The following is a 19,712-nucleotide window of genomic DNA, read 5'->3' as shown; positions in this document are numbered from 1 at the left end:
AACCCACCACGATCTTAAAGACGGCAATAAAAATTCTAGATAGTTCAATATCTAATATTCACGAAGTGGATCGAGCAATTTCAGCTCCAGCCTCCCTGTGCTAAATGCCGGGCTGGGAATGCCATGGCAGAGGAGATGGCCTTGGTTTTCTTGGCAGTCCTCTCTGGGTCGAGATGATAGGCACTAACCGTCAAACAGTGCCCAATATGAAGTCACTATTCAGCATATTGTTTTTCTGCTTTATTAATAAATAAAATGGTAATATATTTAAAGTGTAAAACGTGATGATTTGATGCAGGTAGGTAGGTTTCCTCCCATCTAGTTAATTAACACATCCATCACTAGGTGTGTGCGTGTGTGTGTATGTTTATTGTGGGAACACTAGTCTCTTAGCAAACCTCAACTACACAATCTCGTGTTAGCAACTGTACTCCCATGCTGCGCACTAGATTCTCAGACCTCATTCATCTTAGAGCTCAAAGCATGTGCCCTTTTACCAACCTCTCTCCGTTTGCCTCACCCCCTAGCACCTGGCAACTACTTTTTTACTGTTTCTCTGAGCTTGACACTGTCTTTTTCAGATTCCATGCAGTATTTGTCTTTCTCTGGCCAGTTTCACTCAGCATCATGCCTTCAAGGGCCATCTGGTGGGATTTCCTTTTTTTTTTTGCATGGTGCGCATTGTACACTGTATCACCTTCTTTTCCACTCTTCTGTTGGCGGACTTGTGGGTGGTTTTCGTATCTCAGCTCCTGTTCGTGCTGCTGCAGTGAACGCGGGATTGCAGATACCTCTTTGAGATCCTGATCCTATTTCCTTTGGGCAAATACCCAGAAGTGCCATTGCTGGATCGTATGGTAGCTCCATATTTAATGGTTTGAGAAGCCTCCATCCACTATTTTTCCACAGTGGCCACACCAGTTTACGTTCCCACCGACAGCGTGCGAGGGTTCCTTTTCTCCGTATCCTGGCCAGTGCTTGGTGTCTTCTCGTCTTTTTGATGGTAGCCATTCTGACCGGTGTGAGGTGATCTCTCACTGTGGTTTTGATTTGCATTTCCCCGATGATGAGTGATGCCAAGAACCCTTTCAGGTACCTGCTGGCCATCTCTGTGTCTTCTTCAGGAAAATGTCAAGTCAGTTCCTCTGGCCATTTTTTAATTGGATTGTTTAGGGATTTTTTTTTTCTTTTTTTGCTCTTCAGTTTTGTGTATTTATTTATTTATTTATTTATTTATTTTGAGAGAGAGAGTGTAAATGAGCGAGGGGCAGAGATCAGAGACTGGGAGAGAGAGAGGCAGAGAGAATCCAAAGAGAGTGAAAAAGAGAGAGAGCGAGAGAAGTGGGGCTTACCCAAACTCATGAACCGCGAGATCATGACCTGAGCCCAAGTCAGATGCTTAACCAACTGAGCCACCCAGGCGCCCTGTGTATTTTAGATCTTAACCCTTTGTCAGGTATGCGATTTGCAAACATTTCCTCCTGTTCCATATGTTTGTCTTTCATTTTGTTGGTGGTTTTCTTTGCTGTGCAGAACCTTCTTAATTTGATGTAACCTCACTCTTTATCCTTGTTTTTGTTGCCTTTGCTTTTTTGGTGTCAAATCCCCCCAAAAAATCATTGCCAAGACCAGTGTTAAGGAGCTTACCCCCTTATGTTTTCTTCTAAGCAGCATATTCTTTTTCTTTTTTTTTTTAATGTTTATTTATTTTTAAGAGAGAGAGGAGAGACAGAATGTGAGCAGGAGAGGGGCAGAGAGAGGAGACACAGAATTTGAAGCAGGCTCCAGGCTCTGAGCTGCCAGCACAGAGCCCATCACAGGGCTCGAACCACAAACCATGAGATCTTGACCTGAGGCGAAGTCGGATGCTTAACCAACTGAGCCACCCAGGCGCCCCAGCAGCGGATTCTTTACAAGGCAAATATTGCCAGGTTCCTGGATGTGAATTTTCTTGTGCTCTCAGAATGAAATGAGAGAACCATCACCAGTGTGTGGTCTCTTTGGGGCAGGCGCCCAAGGATCTCTCTGCCCCACCTTAGCCACCACCTGGTGGCCCCTTGCAGGCTGTGCCCTGTGGAAGGCAGGTGCTGAGTTTAGCTGGGATCTGACTGGACTCCCGTGGAAAACCGTTACTCTGTGCACTGGGCTGGTTTTTCTATCACAAAATGAAATCATGATAGTGTTCTTTCAAATCACAGAACAATTAAAGTAAGGGATAGAACATTTTCAGTTACACGTTTTCTCCCACCTGCTGTGTCTCATTTGCACCATGATCAGGTATATGATGGGTGTCTGATTTAGCCCCCGAATTAAGTTTGACCCGTTGGTATTTCCTACTGTTCTCTGCAAGGCCACTTGAAGACACCCAGGGACTGCTGGCCTGGAATATCAGAGCTGGAAACTGCCCTCAGGGACTGTAGGCTCTGTACTGATGCCCACCTCCCTGCACCTGCAGCCCCATTACGTCCGCACTCCCCTCGCCTCTCACCCCTGTACTCAAGGCCCATGGTTCTGCTTCTCTGCAAGGGCTTTGCTCACAGCCTCTCTCTGCCTGCTGTGTCTCCCATCTCCCACTCAGTCATTACTCCTCTGGAAGGTCATCCCTGACCTGCCCCTGCCCACCCCAGGCCGGGTCAACCCCCCATCACAGGCTTTCATAGCACCGCATACCAGTGCTAATCATGGCTACATTTTAATGTTTGTTTATGGAATCATTTGATTCATGTCTGTCTTCCCCAGCAGAATGTGACTCTTCCAAAGACAGGGAATGGGGACCGTGTGTGTGTGTGTGTGTGTGTGTGTGTGTGTGTGTGTATGATTCCTTACCATAACTTCCACTGTGCTGGGCACAGTGCTTGAACATATTAAGCACTCGATAAATATCTGCTGGTTGAATGCCTGTGTAGTGCTGTATATTTCTTTAGACTCCTTCTGACAGCAGTGACTCCATTTTACAAACGGAGAGACTGAGGCCCAGAGATGTGACTTGCCTTGGCCAGCATCCTGCAGCTGGAAAGGGCCAGAGCTGGGCTTGGAACCCAGGCCTCTGACTCAGTCCGGTGCCCTTTGCACCCCTGCAGGCTGCCAGCTTCCCTCGAGGTCTGGTGGGTTAAACAGAAACAAAAAGTTCAGAGGAGACTTACCAGAAGGCAGCGCGGTTACCAGCAATGACTTCACCTCAGGCAGCGAGAGGCTTTGCACATAGAGCTGAAAGAGAATACCTTTGGCATGAATGAGCTGGGCCGCTGGGCTCTGGCTGACTCACGAGAAGTTTTCACTTTATAAGGACTTTCTTGGGGTCCCCCTGGGCGTGCCTTTCGCCCTGCCTCCAGGTCTGGGAGAGGGTAGGCAGGGTGAGTGCAGGTTGTAGGGCTCACGGCCCGCAGGCCCGGCTCTGCCAGCTCTGTGTCCGGGGGCCCGCACCTCCTCCTCTGTCTGGAACCCGTCTCTCCTGCCCTGGGTGTGAGCAGGCTCACGTTAATAGCACCCACCCAAGTTTCAGTGGGTCTGGCTGCGAGCTGCTCCTCAGGACGTCTGGCCCCTGCAGACCGCCCCCCCCCGCCCCCCCTGCCGGAGAAGCTGGGAGTCCAAGTGTACCTCCCGAGTCCTGAGGGCTCAACCCCTCCCCTTTCAGCCCTTTATTTTTGCCATTCTTCTCCTCCTCAGTGTCTTTTGCCCTTGAAGTCACTTAAGGGGTCTGGCCAGTGCTGTCTGTAGGAATGCGGAAATTCATCCCAAGAGCCGTTCCCCAAAGCGCCCCCCCCGCACCCCCCCATTTCTGGGCCCACAGAGCTGCGTTCTCGGCAGAAGGACGGGAAGGACCACTCTTACTGCCCCGTTCACGCCATCCTCCCTGTGGACAGCACTGCCTGTCCCTGCCTGGGCACCTCCTCCCAGGGCACGCACACCTGTGCCACCGCCCGGGGCCCCATCTTCCCGCCTCTTCTTTCAAACGACCCTTCCCCCCGTGCCCCCACCCGAGAGCCACTCAAGCAAACCCATGCCCGTGCACAGCCATTCTTGCCGGCCGGCCCGTCACACAGCCCCCAGCTGTGTTTTCATCTTGGCGGGGTGAGAACAGTGAGGACCCTCAGTCACTTCCACGCACCCCTCAGACTTCTCACGGCCTGGAAGGTTGGGTTATCACGCATCATTTCAGAGATGGAGAAGCTGAGGCTCAGGGAGGTGGAAATCTGCCAAGGTCTCATAGCTGGAGGGACAGGGGTGGCACGGGAATGGGTCTCTTTGGTCCCACTTTCCTGCGGCCATCAACAGGGCATTCGGCATTTCCTGTGACCCCAGCCTGCTGCAGCATCTGGGATCAGGTGGGGTGGGACCTACAGTAAGAAGAATGCAGGGAGGTGATCCCTGGGATTCTTAGCACCTGCTATAGCTGTTAGAAATCGTTGCCAGGTTATGTCACACGTTGGTAACCCACTGATCGATGTGTGTTTCTGCTTGGTCTGAATTGGATAACGATTAAGCCGAAGGCTGAGGGTTCGGAAGGGGAAGGGAAGTGTGGATTATGATCCGGGACCATAGACTCTCTCGGTGGGAGTCTGGATGGGTGGGAGCCAGAGCAGTGAGTCAGCAAACCCCTGGCAGTCAGTGTCCAATGCTTTAGTTTAGCTGGGCCCGGAGCAGACTGTGGCTTTGACATCAGGCAAACAGAGCTGAATTCTACCCCGTTTCTGCGGTTGTCTAGCTGTGGACCTTGTGAGAGTCCCTCCTACCTCTGAGCCTCGTATTCTCGCCTGTGAAAAGAATTGTAAAATCCCCTTCTTTACGAGGAGGTCAAAAAGATTACATGAGATAAACCAGGGAAAGGGTTTTGCATGTAGGGCGTGCTCCATAAATGCGGGCTTTCCATCCCCTCCCACCAGACGGAACATCAGGGTTAATTTTCAACAGCTCTGGGGTTAGATGAACCCTAGATCTGAAGCTCACCGGTCTCGTTTCCTGGTTGTTCAACCTGGAGAAAGGGATTCCCTCCTCCACCCCCCACCCCGGCCAGAGACCCAGCTTCGTCTGTAGTAACAGGAATGAGGACACAGGTACCGAGTGGGGTTTGTAGCAAAGTTCAAATACGATAGCGCATAGTGATAGTGAAACCTAACGTTTAGCAGGCTCTTAGCTAAGTGCCGGGAATCTGCATTTCTAACAAGCCCTTGGTGGTACTGATGCTTCTGATCCGGAGACCACACTAGACTTTGAGTAGTGAGGGGAGGGATGAAGGTCAGTGGGATTGTAGGGGATGGAGGGGGTAGAGCAGGGGCACCTGCTCAAAAGTGGGCTGTTGCCTTTGGGATGCCACCTGCTTGAGACAGAGCTAAAGGTTATCTGGCAGTTAATTAATCTATTTAATTATTTGTTCCATCGACAAACATGGCCGTGCTGGGGTTGGGGGATCATTTCCTGTCCCCTCGGAGCTCAGGCTGCCATGACTTCCGGGACGGGACCCTGACCCAGCCTAGGGGTCAGGTACGCTGACTGCACGTGAGGGCCCTCGAGCCGGCATCCAGGGATGAGGGGGAATCAGCCGGGTGGAGCAGGCCGAGGGCAGCGTCCAGGCAGGTGTGCTTGGCAAACGAGAGTCACATGGACACGCACTAAAGACACAGTCCGTCGCCAGTGTCGTGATTTTACAGCCCCATGCGGAGGAGAGAGCCCAGGCTTGGGATGCAGGGAGAGTTGGAGTCACAGCTCTGCCATCAACATGCCGGTTTACCTACACGCTGTGTGACCTCAGCGAGGGACGGCCCTCTCTGGGCCTCAGCTTCCCCTTCTGCAAGGTGGAGGTGACACGTCCTGTCTTGAGTGCTTCGGGCAAGCGGAAGGTCCAAAGGGCTGTGTGTGGTCTGGCGTCCGGCAGCTGGCTGACCACTGTGAAGTCCTTTCCCGGGAAACATGGAAATCCAGTGTCCAAGCGTCGGGGTCCTGGTCTCCCCGTGGCCTTCACTGCAGGGAAGCCTCTTGCCCTGCGGTGTTCCACACGCCTCCCCCTTGCCCCCAACCAGGCTTTCCAGGCAAGGCTGGGCAGCCTGCCAGGGTCCCCGGGAGACTGGTTTTGTCAGAGCCTCAGACCTTAACCCCTGCACTGTCCGACAAGAAACCAGAGACCTGGCTGAGATAAGAAGGCAGTTATCATGGTAAACAGACTGCTCCTGGGAGGAAGAGAAGAATAGAACAGCCTGTCTTCCCTTGGCAAGACACCCATGGGCTTGGCTGCCGGGCCCTGGGCCGACCTGACTTCACAGCTGCCCCTCTGTGCCCACCCTCCTCCTGCCCCCTCCCCGCCCCCTTCCCTCCTTGCTTGCTTAGCTGTTTATTTCTCCCTCTCAGGCTTATCCATTTACCAGGTGGACCAAAAGGGCATGGGAATTGGCATCATATCTGGGCCTGGGTCTCTGGGATCCAGTCCTTCAGGTGACTGGCTGTCCCGGTTTGGCTGGGACGGAGGGGTCCCCGAGACAAGGACTGTCAGTTGTAAAACAGGGACTGCTCCAGGAAAATTGGGACAGGTTGGTTCCTCTGTTTGCCTCTCTGAGCCTCAGTGTGCTCATCTGTAAAACAGGGATAATTGTCAATGTTGGATTGAATGGGGTAATACAAGGAAACATCTAGTGCACGGTGACTCATCCGTGTGGCTTCAAGTGTTTATTTCTTTGCCTGGAGGAAATCACAGGACTCTGACCTTGAATTTCTTATCTCCCTTATTCCTACAACCTTTTGAAACCAATGCAGAAGCAGGTTTGGGGTAGTGTCTGCATTAAATCATTAAACTTGCCTGCTGTGCCTTTGCCCCAAAATGCCTTCTGAAGGACAAGTCTAAAGCACTGAACGGAGGCAGGTTGGGAAAGAGACACAGACTGGAAACCAGGAAGCTAGGCCCACTCTCCACTCTGCCACTAGCTTGCTGGGTGACCTGGGGCGGTCGCTTTGCACTCTGGGTCTGTTTATCCACCTACAAAATGGAGGGTTGGATGGCCTGGTCTCTAATATACCTTTCAGCTCTAACCCTCGCTGATCTCACGGTTCAGATCTCATTACCCTGAACGCTGTTAGGAAGGAACTACTGAGGACAGCAAAGATGGGTTGGTGTCAGGAAAAGGGTGAGGAGGAAGGGGCCAGCATCTGGAACACGAACTGAAGTTTGGAAAATGACAAGAGCATCTTACAGATAGAGCGGGTGGTTGACGTCTGCAAAGCCAGCGGGGCACTGTCTCATGATGCCTTTGGTTTGTTGCCTCATATCCCTTTGTTTACCCGTTCAGTCCTTCGTTCCTTCCTTCTTCCCTCTGTTCATTCTTTTACTAAGTGGTTCACATAGTGATTAATAAGGGGGCATAGCTCAGGGGCAGAGCATTTGGCCGCACGTAGTGATTGATGGCATGGAATCTTTTTTGAGTTTATTTATTTTGAGAGCAAGCGAGCAGGGGAGGGGCTGAGAGAGAAGAAGAGAGAGAGAATCCCAAACAGGCTCTGCCCTATCAGTGCAGAGCCCGATGCAGGGCTCGAACCCACGAACCACGAGATCATGACCTGAGCCAAAGTCATGAGTCAGAGCTTAACTGACTGAACCACGCAGGCACCCTGATTACGTGGGTTCTGAAGCTGATCTGCTTGGGTTCAAACCCTGGCTCTGCCACTTACCAGTTATGTGTCTTCGGCAAGTGACATGACTTCTCTGTGCCTCTCTTTCTTCATCTGTGAAATGGAGACAACAGAAATACCTGCCTTGTGGGGTGGTTTTTGTGTTCAATGTGTTCATGTGTGTAAAGTTCTTAAACCAGTGCCCAGCCATTACGAGGTGCAGTATTCATGTTTGCTGTTCTTGTTTATTTATTCCCTCACCGATTACTAAGAGACAACTCTATGGCAGGCCCGGGGCTGGGTGGCCACCAGGGATTCAGATCTGAAGGACGATCTCCAACCTTGCGGAGGTCACAGATGCATAAACGGGCAATTGCAGTCATGTGGTCAGTGTTGTGCAGGTAAGCTCAGGGTGCTATGGGAACAGAGAGGAGGGGCACCCAGCCTGGGTGGGGGTGTGCGTCCAGGAAGGCTTTCTGGCAGAGGTGTCACTTGATCTGGGTGTAGAGGCACAGGTATGCACATATCAGCCGGGAAGTGAAGGGGGCGGGGTGCCTGGACACTCTGGCAGAGGGAACAGCTAGTGAATCGGCTTGGAGGGAGAACATGGGTACCCGGGGAACACACAGGGTTTGGTATGGCTTGCTGGGGGGGTGGGGGAGGTGGTAGATGAAGATGGAGGGGGAAGCAAAGATTTCACTATGCTGAAGATTCCAGGACCGCTAACGAGCTAATATTTCATCAGTTAGGCTGCTATCCCCACCTTCTAGGATCACGCCTGAAATAAAGAGAACAAAATCTCCATTACATGGACATTTATTTATAAATAAATTATACACATGTACTCCCATGCAAATACACCGTGTGCATTCTGAGACACACACTAATAGAAAAACTTCATTGGATTGCTTACTTTTTCCTTCTCTTGAATTGCATGAGTTCCTTAGATATTTTGGATACGAACCCCTTAACAAATATATGATTTGCAAATATTTTCTCTCGTTCTGCAGGTTGCCTTGTCATTGCGTTGATTGTTTGTCTCCATCGCTGGGCAGAAGCTTTTTAGTTTGACAGAGGCCCACTTGCTTAGTTTTGCTTTGGTTGCCTCTGCTTTTGGCATCGGATCCAAAAATAGCATCGCCGAGACGGATATGAAGGAGCTCGCCGCCTGTTTTTTCTTCTAGGAGATTCATGGTTTCAGGTCTTATGTTCAAGTTTTTCATCATTTTTCTGCATGTGGCCGTCCAGTTTTCCCAACAGGAAAACAGAAAGCACGAGATAAAGAATGCATTATAAAATAGAAATTCTGGTACCTTTGCTCCCTCAAACTGATGGCTCTTCTCGTGCATTTCCTGGAAGGCATCTTTCCTTCCCTTGCCAGCTTGCCGTTCACTACTGTGGGTTGCATCAAAGGAGGGCGAGTGGAAGACAGTGGATATTTACCTTTAAAAGACATCATGACATTTATACATGCTGGTGTCCCGGCAGTCATTGAAATGAAGAATAGTTATATGTTATTTAATTTTTTTAATGTTTATTTATTGGGGGGGGAGGGGCAGAGAGAGGGAGACACAGAATCTGAAGCAGACTCCAGTCTCTGAGCTGTCAGCACAGAGCCGGACGCGGGGCTCGAACCCATACGCTATGAGATCATGAGTTGAGCCGAAGTCAGATGCTCAACCGACTGAGCCACCCAGGCGCCTCAAAAGTTTGTTTATTTTTGAGGGGGAGGGGCAGAGAGAGGGAGAGAAAGAATCCCAAGCAGGCTCTGCACTGTGAGTGGAGAGCCCAACTTGGGGCTGGAACTCATGAACTGTGAAATCATGACCTGAGCCGAAATCAAGTCGGACCCAGGTGCCCCAATTTTTGCGTGGAAAAGAAGCATGTGAAAAGAAGAAAGTTGGAAAAGAAGAAAGTTGAGACTCCATTAGCGTGCAGGGCATAGCACAGATGGGAGGCAGAATAAGGCAGAGGTCCTGGGGCAAGCTAGAGCATGTTGGAGAACAAGGTAAGAAATGAGAGAGAACTTGGATTTTTCCATGGTCGGGGGAGAGGAGAAGAGACGTGTTCGAGAGATCAGTGAGAGAGGACTCTGTAGGACTCAGCGACCGATTAACCATGGGAACCGAAGAGGCAGGGGTTCCCCCCGCCTCCTTCTCCACGAGGGATATGTTCCAAGGCCTCCAGTGGATGCCTGAACCCAGGGACAGAAACTGAGCCCTGTTCATACTATGTTTCTTCCCTCTCCGTGCATACTGGTATTCGTTTAATTTGTAAATTAGGCAGAGGAAGAGATTAGCAACAACGCTAATACAAGAGAGCAATTTTAACAAGATACTGTAATAAAAGTTATGGGAATGCGGCCTCTCTCCTGGAAAACATCTGATTGAACTGTACTCACCCTTCTTGGGATGATGGGAGACGATAAAATGCCCTCGTGAGGGGGTGGAGTGAGGTCAGGGCTGTCGGCCTCGTGACCTCGCTTTAGGCTACCGCCGACCTTCTGATAATACATCAGAAGGAGGATCACCTGCTTCTGGACCGCAGTTGATCGTGGATAACTGAAGCCTCGGAAGGCACAACCGTGGATAAGAGGGGACTTCTGGCTGAGTGGTGCTGTTACCTAAGATGGGTAACTCGGGAGAAGCGGCAGTTTTGAGAAAGGGGGAAAAAGAGGAGGGGCTGGGACTATTCCGTTGGCTGGGTTTTGGGTGCACTGGTGTGCCTCGTGGGACACGGGAGAGGAAATGTGGGAGACGGATTTATCGCTGGAGCTTAGGCAACTAGCTCTACACAGGCCTGTTTCTCGACTCGAGCCATTATTACCGGCACTCGGCCTTTGATAAGTCGCCCAGACATTCAAGTTGCCCAGACATTCAATGACATATGCTCTACTGGCCTGGACATCCCTTTTCTTTTTTTTTTAAATATTTTTATTTATTTTTGAGAGAGAAAGAGACAGAGTGTAAGCAGGGGAGGGCACAGAGAGAGGGAGACACAGAATCCGAAGCAGGCTCCAGGCTCCGAGCCGTCGGCATAGAGCCCGACTCAGGGCTCGAACCCACGGACAGCAAGATCATGACCTGAGCCAAAGTTGGATGCCTAACCGACTGAGCCACCCAGACGCCCCATGGATATCCCTTTCTGACTCACGGCCTAGTTTGAAAGGAGTTAAGTTTTTTTTTTTTTTTAACGTTTATTTATTGTTGAGACAGAGAGAGACAGAGCATGAACGGGGGAGGGGCAGAGAGAGGGAGACACAGAATCGGAAACAGGCTCCGGGCTCTGAGCCGTCAGCACAGAGCCCGACGCGGGGCTTGAACTCACGGACCGCGAGATCATGACCTGAGCCAAAGTCGGACGCTTAACCGACCGAGCCACCCAGGCGCCCCGAAAGGAGTTAAATTTTAAGACACTCGGCAGTAATCCATTGCCATCACGTGTAAGCAGCAGCAGCTGACTCATTTGCATTCTAGAGAAACTTTCTCTTCTCTACCTTTCAGCTGAGAAAAACGGCTGCCTCCTCTTACCACTTCCCCCCGCCCCCCCCCAGAATCAGAGGGGTGATTTCAATCCTTTGAAAATTGGAGTGTTCAGGGGCGCCTCGGTGGCTCAGTTGAGCGTCCGACTTCGGCTCAGGTCATGATCTCGTGGGTCATGAGTTCAACCCCCGCGTCGGGCTCTGTGCTGACATCTCGGAGCCTGGAGCCCGCTTCGGGTTCTGTGTCTCCCTCTCTCCCTGCCCCCCCCCCCCAGCTCGCGCTCTGTCTCTCTCTCTCTCTGTCGTAAAATAAACAAACATTAAAAAATTTAAAAAAATAAGTAAACTGGAGTGTTTAGACAATTTACATTTAATGTAATTATCAATAAGGTGTAGTTTAACTCTACTGTCTTATAATGCTAAGCAAAACACGTCAGTCAGAGAAAGACAAAAACCATAGGAATTCACTCATATGTGGAATTTAAGAAACAAAGGGGCGCCTGAGCGGCTCAGTAGGTCGAGCGTCTGACTTCGGCTCAGGTCGTGGTCTTGCAGTTTGTGAGTTACGGGCCCCGCGTCGGGCTCTGTGCTAACAAACAGCTCAGAGCCTGGAGCCTCCTTCGGATTCTCTGTCTCTCTCTCTCTGCCCCCCTCCCCTGCTCATGCTCTGCCTCTCTCTGTCTCTCAAAAATAAATAAATGTTAAAAAAATTTTTTTTATAAAAGAAAAAGAAAACAAATAAGCAAAGGAAAAAAAAGAGAGAGAAATAAAAAAAAATAGATACTTAACTACAGAGAACAAATTGATGGTTACCAGAGAGGAGTGTGGGGGGAGGGGTGAAATAGGTGACAGTGATTAAGGAGTGCACTTGTCGTGATGAGTATTGAGTAATGTATAGAATTGTTGAATGACTATATTGTACACCCGCACTAATATAACACTGCATGCTAACAATACTGCGTTAAAATTTAAAACTTAATTAAAAAAATTATAATGGAGGGACTCCTGGGTGGCTCACTCGGTTAAGCGCCGGACTTCGGCTCAGGTCATGATCTCACAGCTTGTGAGTTCGAGCCTCGCGTCGGGCTCTGGGCTGACAGCTCGGAGCCTGGAGCCTGCTTCAATTCTGTGTCTCCTTCTCTCTCTCTGCCCCTCCCCAACTTGTGCTCTGTCTCTCTCAAAAATAAATAAGCATTAAAAAATTTTAATAAAAAAATTATAATGGAGGATACTCATCTGAATGAAATTAAATGAACTGTAAAAAGGATCTACTATCTTACTACTTGCTCTGTGTGTCCCATCACTTCTTTGTTCCTCAATTTTCCTTTGCCTGGCTTCTTTTGGGTTATTTTTTATTATTCCTTTTTATTTTCACTCTTTGTTCTGTTTTTTAGTGGCTACTTTAGGGTTAATTAAACGCACCTTACCCTATCACCTCATTTTTGCGTAATATTTTGCCACTTCACATATTTATTAGGGTCCCATCAGACAAATAGAGCCACTGGGAAGGATCTAGAACATGGGAGTTATTACAGGAATTTGACCTTATATAATTATATGGAGCTGGCTAAACAACTTATAAAAGGCCATTTTCTTCGTGTCAGATGCTGGGATACTGACAGTGAAGGGAAGGAACTTGGGAAGGGGAGATCGATTTAGTGTGGGGAAAGAATGGGTCAGAGCAGGGACAAACCAGCACCCGGATGTTATCTGTCTCCTCCAAGGTGCCAACTTCAATGATGTGAATGACCTGTAGGAGAAACTGGGGCTTTTCATCATAAAGCTGAACACACAGCTAGTCTAGGGATCAGAGAAACTTAAAGGACAATCCAAAAAAGGCAAGTGGCCGCTGCTCTATTCCACCTCCCAAATGTTGCACAAAATGTCTTTTGTGACCCACACTAATTGGAATTATACAAGGAAAGGAATTCTGGGGGAAAAAAGGTCCTAGAATAGCTTAGCTGAGTTGACATAATACAAATCTATGATAATAGATCGTGTAAGAAGCTTTTATAACAGCAGTACATTTCTATTCCCCGTTCTGTCCTTTCACTACTGTTCACTACATTGTCAACCTCAGCAAACAGTGTTAATATTCTTTTTATCGTTTAAAGAAATTGACAACTGAGGGAAAAAAGACTTTTATATTTATTCACGTGTTCATTGCTTTGTGTAGCCTCAAGTTTCCATCTAGTATAATTTTCCTTTTCCTTGAAGAATTTCCATTACTATTTCTGACAGTGAAGGTCTGCTGGTGACCAATTCTCTCAGGTTTTGTTTTTCTGGAAAAGATTTTATTTCTCCTTCATTGTTTAAAGGATCTTATTGCTGGAAACCCAGAATTTTAGGTTGATAGTTTTTTCTGTCAGTAATTCAGAGAGGTTCCATTGTCTCTCGGCTTGCATAGTTTTTGGTGAGAAGTCTTTTAACTCTTATCATCGTTCTTCTGTAAGTAACATGGTTTGTTCTCTCTTTGCTATTATTTTTTATTAACATTTTTTCAATGTTTATTTTTATTTTTGAGAGATAGAGTCTGAGCAGGGGCAGAGAGAGAGAGAGGGAGACACGGAATCTGAAGCAGGCTCTAGGCTCTGAGCTGTCAGCACAGAGCCAGACACAGGGCTCAAACCCACAAACTGTGAGATCATGACCTGAGCCAAAGTCGGACACTTAACTGGTTGAGCCACCCAGGCGCCCCTCTCTCTTTGCTTTTAAGATTTTCTTGTTATCACTGGTTTTCAGCAATTTAATTCAATGTACGTGTGAGGTTTTTATGTTTATTCTGTTTGGGATTTATTGAAATTCTTGGATCTGTGGGTTCATAGTTTTTAGCAAATTTAGAAAATTTGCAGACATCATTCTTCCAAACATATTTTCTGTTTCTTTCCAACTCCCTCTTTCTCTCTCCTCTCTCCTTTCAATTACACATATTAGACTACATGATGTCATATCACAGGTCACTAAGCTCTGTTCATTTTTTTTTTTTTTTTTTTTTTGGATTTTTCCCCCTTGTGCTTCAGTTTAGATAGATAATATTGCTATATCTCCTAGGTCAATGATCGGTGCTTCTGCAGTGTCTAATCTGCTGTTATCTTCATCTAATGACTTTAAAAAATTTTAGATACTATATTTTTCATCTTTAGAAGTTCCATTTGATTCTTTTTTATGTCTTCCATTTCTCTCTTCATCATGCACATGTTTTTATTTAACAACTCCAACATAGTTATAATAACTATTTGACCATCTCTATATGCTAGCTTCATCATCATCTCTGTCACTTTTGGGTCCGTTTCTATTGACTGACTTTTCTTCTGGGTATGGGTCACATTTTTCAGCTTCTTGGCATGTCTAGTAATTTCTGACCAGATGCTGGACATTATGGATGTTATGTGGTTGAGGATTTCAATTTTATTGTCTTCTTTTGAAGAATGCTAGGTTTTGTTGCAACATGCAACTAGGTTACTTACACATCAGCTTGCTCTCTTTGAAGCCTGTTTTTAAGCTTTGCTATAACTGGTCTGGACTAGCCCTCACTCTAGGGATAGCTCAGCTTACAGCTAAGGCCTGATACCTACAAAGTCTCCACTGAATGTTCTAGGTTTTCAATGACTTCTTACCACACTGGCTGGTCGCAACTCAAATGCCTCCTGTCCTGTGTGAGCTCTGGGAATTGTCCAGCTTGCAACATTCCAGTTTTTCTTTGCCCAGTGTCATGGAGCTTCACCCTAGTCCTCAGCAACAACTCCAGAAGGTCAGATCCAGATTTCTGAAGCTCTTTTTTGGGCATAGCTCCCTCTTTTCTAGCACTTTGCCACACAGCTTCTAACTGGGTACCTGAACTCCAATCTCCAAATCCTCAATTCAGCAAGGTTACTATTGTCTTCTTGGGATCCCTCTCCTGGGACCATGGTCTGGAATATGACTCCATGCAGACACCAGGACAATCAATGGCTCCCCTCATTTGTTTCTCTTCTCTTAGGGATCATACCCTTTCAGGCCTTTTAATTGTTTTTGATTGTTTGAAAATAGTCGTTTCATATATCTTGTTTGGTTATCTAGTTGCTGGCGGTGGATAGATGAATTTAATCCTTATTACTCTATCACAACCAGAAGCAGAAGCCAGGAATTGACATAAAGAAAAGCTCTCTAATGGTTCCGTTTAAATGCTACCCCTCTCTCATAAAGCCTTTCTTAATTTCCATCTCATCTGTGTTTATTACCAGCATACTCTGCCTTGACTTATAATCACTTACGTACGTGACTCAATGGACTATAGGGGGCTTGAAGGTGAGCACATGGTCTCTCTTAGTGGCTTCTCTGAGCCTAGTACATGATAGGCCCTTGGGAAGCAAGGCTGAGTTTCCTTGTGTGGCAGTGAACTGAAGTGACCCTGATGAGGTCACGGGTATCCCAAGCTGAAACCCAGGAGGACCGGCTCTCTCCTCTGTGTGATCAACAGTAGGCATACTCCCAGGTAAAATCACGAGGGTGCACAGTTCTCCCTTATTAGGCAGGAGACCAAGCAATTGGTTAAAAGAATCCAAGCCTGTCCAGACTTGCCAAATACATCATCCTGACATTAGAGCTCACAGAGCCTTCAGATCTTGACACAATGGAAGGGCTTGACCACAGGTGCCCTGACAGTGTCACATGATCCCCCAGAGTGAGGCCAGCCCATTCCCCAAGGGACAAGTCCTGGAGTGTCCAGGAACTCATGCTGCTGCTGCTCTGGCCCACTTTTCCCTGGAAATAGAGCAAGAATGGGCACTGATGAGGTCTGGGTCCTCGCCCTAGCTGTGTGACCTCGATCAGCTGACTCAGTTTCCCCACCTGCAAACGAAGCCTCAGGTTGGTCTCTAAGGCCTTTTCCTGCTCTAAAGAGCTGGGTTCTGGCAACTGATGGCTTGCCTGGAAGTCTGTGATTCCTTTAGCTGGTGATTCTAGGCTTAGAACTGATGGTATGGGGATGTTGGCTTTTTGTGGCTCTGTGATTAGAACTGTCCATAGCTCTTGAGTAATCCACGATGCCGTGAACCTAACTAACCTTCTGTAGTTCTGATGGCCACAGTCAATAGCAATTCTGTGACACTGTTGTGTGGCTCTGTGACCCTGAAGCATTTACCTCATTGATCAGCAGCAGCAGTGGTGCTGGTGTGCCTGGGACCCAGCTTTCTATCTGCCCAAGAACTCAGACCTGCTCCTCATTCATTGTTCCCAGGGTCATTAATCTGAATGATTCACTTGCAGGAGCCAGAGAGAAACAGGTGCAGGGGATGCCAGCCTGGTGGCTCTCAGCCTGAAAGGGCTGAATTGTTCTCCTGCCGGAGGGAGAGAGCTTTCGTGCTTGGCTGTCTAGTGAGGGCCTGGCTGGGCCAGGCTGGGCTGGGCGGGCATGAGGGCACTGGGCAGCACCACACTGTGCCCATGCCACATGGACGTTTTGCCCTCCTCGCCCATTATCCAGGATGACAATGTGCCCTGCCAGGAGGGATGAGCAGAGGGCAGGCAGGGGCCCATTGCCAATTCTGCCCAGGTTCCCGGGGCCACCTCTGGCCGGGCTTGGACCTGTTTCGTCAACCCTGGGTGGTGGCCCTGGTTTGCCTGGTTTCTGGCCTGACTTCACCTGAGAGTCTGCCATGCACCTCTCTGAAGTTCTCTGAGCCTGTTATGCTGTCTAACTGGGACCTCTGGGCACACCCCCTGGAAGTGGGATTGTTTCCCTTTCATTTTCCTCTAAATGAGGACCCAGATGCTTCTCCCGGACCTGTTGGCTGTGGGTCAGGGACTGACTTCTGGCAATCCCATAATCCCGTCCCTGACCCGTGGCTGCTTACACCCAGAGCCTGATCCACAGGGACAGGCCAGAGGAGAGGGGACCCCCACTCTGACACCTGTTCCTGTGTGACAACTCACATCCCCTCTCTGTCCTGCAGGCTTGTCAGCCTATAACACGGGAGAGTGGTGCCTCCCTCCTGGTGGCTGTGGGGAGAAATCCATGAGAACATGTGTACAGACATGTTCTGGGAACTAAGGGTTGGTGATTACGGTGCAGACAACAGGGTTAGTTCTCCAGGAACCCCTCCTCCTATACCACTCCACAGAGGGGTTCCCCTGCCCCCAGGGGAGAATGTCTGATGGGCACCTGGGTCTGCCTCCCCGGCAGGAATTAAAGGCTCTCTCTTACTGACAGGGGAAAATGCAGTCAGGAGAAGTCCATTCATTCATTCATTCATTCAACATTCGTTAGTTTATTTGTTCATTCATTCATACATTGCCAGCCATTGTTTTTTGCCTCTGGTTTTTGTCTTGGCAATTCTACCTAGAGAATGATTTCATTACACTCTGGATGGGGAGGTGGGGGTGACCATACCAGCCCAGCCCTCGTGGGGAAAACCATTCCGGGCTGGGATTAAGAGGGACCATGTTGGAGTCAGAGAGGTATGGGTCTCTGCCATTACTCTCCTCGCTGAGTGATCTTGGGCAGGTTGCTTAGCCTCTCAGAATCTCTGGTGGCTCATCTGTAAAATGGGGGAAAGTAATGGCAATTTCCCTGCCAAGGTTGCTGTGAGACCTGAAGGTAATCAGGTGTTGTCCTGGGTGACCAAAATGGCAGCTCTAGGGTGGAGGTTAAGGTCGTAGGAATCAGGTGATCAGTTCGAATTTCAGCTCTGCCACTTGCTGGCCAAGGGGCCTTGGGTGAGCCACCTGGCCTTTCCTGCCTCAGTTTTCTCTTCTGTCTAATGGGACTCATGGCGATATTGTGAAGTTTAAATTTTTAAACATGTAGATCATGTAGTCCAAGGCCTGGCACGTGGTAGACCTCAATCAATCGTAGCCAGTAGTATTATTAAATATTCCCCATGGTACCTGAGGACTTCATTCAGGAACTTCTCAGGGAAGCATGTGCCCCTGGATGGCCTTGGAGAAAGACTCTGGCCACATGGCAAATAGGGATTTATCTGGGAGCTTGGGATTTCTTTATATGGAATGAGTGTCCCACACCTGTCTCCCAGTTGGCCCTGCTGGAATTTCTAGATTCCTAAGGTACCGGTGAAGGAGGCACCCCTCCTTGCCCCTTGAGTTTCCAGGAAGGGTTTGGTCTCTGTTTTGGTGCCTTGTTGTGGGGTTTCCATGGGGCTGCCTGAGCTTGAAGATTGCATTGATCTCAGCTGCAACACCCCTAGTACCAAAGCTGGCTCCCCTTCCGGTGTGGGAGGAGCTGGGAGGAGGGCGCAGCCAGCACTGGGCCTGGATCAAAAACCTGTAACGGGTGAGAATTGCTGGGCTCAAGATGAGCCAGAAGAGAGTCCCATCTAGGGTCCTGCCCACCTGGGCGCTTAGCCTTCCTGGCTCTGAGGCCAGTGTTCTGTTCTCTGTTCCAGTCTGTTCCGGTTCCCGATGCCTCAGGCTGCCAAAGGGTCTGAGCATGAATATGGGCCTGGTACCTGGGCTCCAAAAGCATGCATTCGTTCACTTATGTATTCATTCCAGATCTCACTGAGATTCCTGCACTAGCGTTTGGGGGAACAATGGCGGACTTGCCCTCAAGCAGCCCACAACCTGGAGGACCTGGTCAAATTATATCCCAGCTAAAACAGCAGTGTTATGATGAGTCTTTTTTTTTTTTTTTTAAATTTTAAGTAAGCTCAACATCCGACCTGGGGTTCGAACCCACCACCCCGAGATCAAGCGTCACGTGCTCTTCTGATTGAGCCAGCCAGATGCCCCTTAACAACTCTTTTGTGTGTTTGTGGCATAACCCCTTTAAGAACCTGATGAAAATAAACTTCTTCCCAGGAAATGTAATAAGCACACGCACATGAAATTTTGCCTACAATTTTAGCATGTTTCCGGATTCCCCTGACATCCATTCAAGAGCCTCAGGTCAAGAGAGTTCCTCAATCATAGCGGGGAAATTGCTGAGACAGCCAAGCCGGGGGCTGTAGAAGTGTAGAGTTGAGGGATGCTCCTTGGTCTAGGAATTCGGGAGAGACTGCCCGGAGGAAGTCTCACCTACTCATTCAACAAAGACTTCCCGAGCCTGTGAAATGTCATCCATTGGTGATATGCAACCGAAGAAAAAGGCAAGGTTCCTCCTCTCTCGGCACTTACAGTCTAGTGGGGAGAGACACAACAACGACAACAACAAAAATTAACAAGCAAACAAATCGGTGAACACAGGGATGTGTGGAGGGGACGATGAGCCTGCTTCAGGGCAAGTGCCAGGCAGAGGGAACGGTTAATGGAAAAGTCCTGAGGTGGCCATGAAAATACAGGGCTTGAGGAATGCGTGAAAGAAAGCTAGTGTAGCTGGAACTTAGTGAGTGTGGCATGAGACGGGTGAGGTTACCGTGCAAGGGCCATGTCACACAGGTCTTGTGGCCCAGGGTAGGAATTAGGATATTGCCGTCAGGGTGATGGGAAGCCATGTTTCTGAATTTTAAGTGTGTGCAAATGGAAGCTGTGTGTGCATTTCTGTTCACAGCCGCCTTTTTCTAGGTGACAACGCTCGAGAGCTGTTGAATTAATTAATTTTCGACTGCTATATAGAATTACGCGGTGAGTATACTTACCCATTCTCATTGATGGGCATTTGGGCTGTATCCTGTTTTATGATTACATCTGAGTCTGAAATGGA

The 19,712-nt window shown here is 48.7% G+C and overlaps 1 long non-coding RNA gene across 1 annotated transcript; it reads left to right on the top strand.

Moving 5' to 3' along the window:
• Positions 1 to 3,961: 3,961 nt before the first annotated feature.
• LOC113599513 (uncharacterized) lies at positions 3,962 to 8,939 on the top strand. Its single transcript, XR_008292465.1, has 3 exons — positions 3,962 to 5,054; positions 7,041 to 7,994; positions 8,604 to 8,939. It is a non-coding gene; the product is annotated as an uncharacterized LOC113599513 (long non-coding RNA).
• The last annotated feature ends 10,773 nt before the right edge of the window (positions 8,940 to 19,712 follow it).

This window comes from Acinonyx jubatus, chromosome C1 (genome assembly GCF_027475565.1).
Source record: "Acinonyx jubatus isolate Ajub_Pintada_27869175 chromosome C1, VMU_Ajub_asm_v1.0, whole genome shotgun sequence".
Taxonomy (NCBI): Eukaryota; Metazoa; Chordata; class Mammalia; order Carnivora; family Felidae; genus Acinonyx; species Acinonyx jubatus.
This window is presented reverse-complemented; position numbering and strand designations above follow the sequence as displayed.